This window comes from Alosa pseudoharengus, unplaced genomic scaffold (assembly GCF_046254945.1).
Source record: "Alosa pseudoharengus isolate Yale_2024_CS ecotype anadromous, Long Island Sound unplaced genomic scaffold, YU_APseudo_1.1 YU_APseudo_1.1_scf_14, whole genome shotgun sequence".
Classification (NCBI taxonomy): Eukaryota; Metazoa; Chordata; class Actinopteri; order Clupeiformes; family Clupeidae; genus Alosa; species Alosa pseudoharengus.
This window is the reverse complement of record NW_027468609.1, coordinates 34894376-34898485: the sequence shown is the minus strand read 5'-3', so window position 1 is coordinate 34898485 and position 4110 is coordinate 34894376.

Here is a 4110-nt window from a genome sequence, read left to right as displayed (position 1 = left end):
ATGCTGGTCATCAGTTTTAAAAGGAGACTCTTTAGTACTTTACTTTTGTGACGTAAACCTGCCCAAAAGAAAATGTCATATCTCGAATGTCTTATCTTTGTTTCACGAGACATAAATCAGCTCTTATTGAGATCTCATCTGATTTTATTAAGGTACCCTTAGAAATAAGGCGAGATAAGAATAGATTGAGATTGTAAATTGAACTTTAATTTGACTTGGACTGAGTCAAGGAGGCCTACTTCTTTACACAAGTCCAATTCAACTTCTCCAATTCAAGCTCTTTGCTAAGCTCCTTAGGACAAACAGATGAAATCTCATTTCATGTTTTGCTTTCCTATGCGGTTAGTTTACACTCAAATAGCAGTTTAAATGCACCACATGGCAATGCATACAAAACTGCAAAGGGATACTATTTTTTCAACAAGATGTTATGTGACACATGCTGCAAAAACATGAAATTCAGGTCCAAAGGTGTTTTCCATGAGATCTCCAAAATCCACAGCATACTGTGTAATTACCTAGTGTGATTTCGCTTGGACAAAAGCGTCTGCCGAATACCAAACATAAATTGAGCTGTAATCTAGATGATGGGCCCAAGCACCCACGGTTCCACGACCTGTGACATTTCTGAATCCAACAATGCACTCGCTTGTGGTGTGTGTGTGTGTGTATCAAATGCACAAATTTTTCAAGTTTTATACGTTACACCACAAATGTGTAGGCTGCAATAATGCATACCCAAGTTGACATAGGCCCAAATTAACATAGGCCCAATAAAGCAATGCATGGCAAATTTCTCACACATTTCCTGTTAATCAACATCATCTTGACATGGGATCAATCGTCTAGGAGAAATGTTTAAAAAATGATCAGGTGTCACAACGCACAAAATCACAATTACATCACTTGTTGCCTCCCCTGTTGGGCATAGCTAATGCAGTGTAAATACAAAGGTTGTTTGTCTTGGGGAGAGCTGAAACTCTATGCCAACCACTGGATCAGTCACATAAGGGGGCACTAGAGAGTCCCTGGACCACACTCAGGGCCAGAGTAGTGACTGGGGATACTGATGTGTGTGCCAAATTCCAAGACTTTTTGTCATGGATGTGCCTAGTTTAATGGATGTTGATAGATAGATAGTTTAATGGGTGGATGAATGGTTTGACGTGGATGGAAAGAGAGAAAGTTGGATGGAAGGTGCCTTGTATTGATATTCCTGGTCCAATGGAGAGAGACAGAAAAGTCCCAAAAATAATTGGTTTTACCTAGCTTGAGTTGCTGCAGCCAGTAGCCAAAGTAGCAAGGCAGCTACAGCGCTACACTCTGAGGGCATGAACATGGGGGATAAGGAACATGCCCCCCGAGTGTAGCGCTGAAGCTGCCTGGCTGTTTTAGCTGCTGGCTCCAAAAGCTAGAGCTAGGTAAAACCTATTGTTTTCGGGTTTTTTCTGTACCGACAGTACTTGGTGACCTCAAGAAACGAAGATCTATGTGAAAAACCTCCGGATTTCCCCAATATGCAAGGATTTTTATTTTAAAAATAGATTACAAATTTTAATTGGAGACAGAGAGCAAAGGAGAGATGAAGTAAAGAAAGTGAAGAAGTGAGAAAAAGTGGGACAGATAAAGCGAGAGATCCAGTTGAAAGGATGGAAAGAGAAGAGAAAAGTCTAAGTCCTAAGTTCCTTTTAAATGTAAACTTTGCAGGTTCTGGTATTTTTTTCAGGTATTTACAGGCGACTGTAAAGCTCCCCTAGAGTCACATTATAGAACCCGTTGTCAATAGCCTACTTCTCGTGGCTTGTTCCCCCTGTACACAATGAAAATGCTTTTGTTGTGAAGGTGAAGGCAAAAAATATCTCCAAGAGCTATACTGACAAGGTAATGTTTCATGATTCTTGCAAAATGTTTTCCGGCTGCTGTTCTTGAAGTTGCATGGCTGGTTCTCTCTTTAGCGACTCGCTATGTCTATGCTGTATGGCTATGCTAGGTGAACGATTTCCCTATCATAAGTTTGTGTACCATCAATTTGGCTTTGTAAAGTTTATATTAAAGCTGCAGTTGGCAAGATTTTTTTGATCATATTCACTGAAATCGACACTATGTTCCGACAGAACATAAATCAGCCGGTTTTAGAAAAAAACCCGCACTTCTACCTCAACCTAGAGCCTGCTATTTGTTTTGCAAAAATCCACAGCTCCCGGTTCTTCTGGTCCAATCAGAGCAGGGCTGTGTGAGATCTGACTGTCAATCACAGTCTGGTGCAGTCTGATGCGCACTGACAAGCGCCAAAGCTAGCCCTCATGTGTCGAGGTTTGTCCCCAAAAAGTGTCCAAAAGCGCCCCCTAAAGCGCCGTCCCACATATAAGCAGGGTCAGTTAGATGATTTAGCCTTTGAAGTTTCATAAATACCTACCTTTTCTACAGTAAATGGTACACCAATGGCTCCAGACTTGTGGTGAATTATGACAGAAGTCCTTATCAATTACTTTACCATATGTCAGAGAAAAATACAGTTGAATATTGAATTACATAGAGGGGGGCCTTCATACCAAAATAATGTATTTATTTAAATTACTATATACAACAGTGCAAAAGCATCATTTCTCACTTTGCTCCTCTTCCCCCTCCCATCCCTTTGCACAAGACCGGCTGGCAGGATCAGCCTCTGGCTTGGACCTCGCGAGGTGGTGGCTGAAGGGCACTGCAGGGATGTGAGCATGGCGGTGGCTGAAGGGCGCTGCACTGAGGTGAGGGTGGCGGTGGCTGAAGGGCGCTGCACTGAGGTGAGGGTGGCGGTGGCTGAAGGGCGCTGCACTGAGGTGAGGATGGCGGTGGCTGAAGGACATTGCAGGGAGGTGAATGTTGCGCTGGCTGAAGGGCGCTGAAGGGAGGTGAATGTTGTGCTGCTCACAGGACGCTGTAGCCAAAAGGGTGTTGCGGCAGGTTGGTCTGTCTCCCCAAATGTCAGCCGTCTTCTCAGCCTGGCCATGCTGGCAGAGGAAAGACATGTGGGTTGTCCACCACAACCACGATGGACAGAGCCTCTTTCTGGGGTGTAGACTGCTGCTGCACAGGTCCTGCGATTGGAGCCTCAGGACAGGCTTGTTGCAGCATCTCAGTCTCCTGACTTCGGCTACGCTTGTTAGAGAGTATAAGACATACTTATATTCAATTATCACTAATTAAAAAGTGACAGGTGGGCGGGACTTCCGGTTAATGAAGGTCAAAGGTCTTTGATTTCCGGTGAGGGCGGGACATCCGGTCTTTGAACTAGTCATCAATTGAGTCTGACAGGTTGTTTGAATGTGGCGGGTTGCTTTTGGTAGGAGTCATGTGTCTGGGGAGGGGGCTGTGTGTGTGTGTGTGTGTGTGTGCATGGGTGTATGTGTGTGTGTGTGTGTGTGTGTGTGTGTGTGTGTGTGGTGTGTTTGTGTGTGTGTGTGTGTGTGTGTGTGTGTGTGTGTGTGTGAGGGTGTGTGTGTGTGAGGGTGTGTGTGTGTGTGCAAGGGTGGGGACGGTACACGGATGTGCTGGTAATGGGGGAGCGTGTGTCCAGGGGCGGGGGGTGTACAGGGTGTACAGGGGTGTGTGTGTGTGTGTGTGTGTGTGTGGGTGTGTGTGTCCAGGGTGGGGGGCGGTACACGGATGTGTTGGTAATGGGTGAGCGTGTGTCCAGGGTGGGGGTGTACCGGGATGTGTGTGTGTCTGTGTGTGTGTGTCTGTGTGTGTGTGTGTGTGTGTGTGTGTGTGTGGGTGTGTGTGTCCAGGGGTGGGGGCGGTACACGGATGTGTTGGTAATGGGCGAGCGTGTGTCCAGGGTGGGGGCGGTACACGGATGTGTTGGTCATGACTGTGGGGTGTCCTGTAGGGGGATGTCATGGGAGTGTCATGCGCGAGCAATTATGAGCGGCGCTGTTAGGGAGAATAAAAGCGGTGTAAAAGTATGGGTAAAGATAGCAAAGTAAAAATGGCTAGTTTATCAACTCCTGAAAATGCGGGTCCTAGTAGCGAGCGGCTAAGTGTGGCCCCTAAGAGAAAACATTAAGAGAAATCATTAAGAAAAGACACAAGAGAAAGCTATAGGCATCCGTATAGGCATCTGTTGAG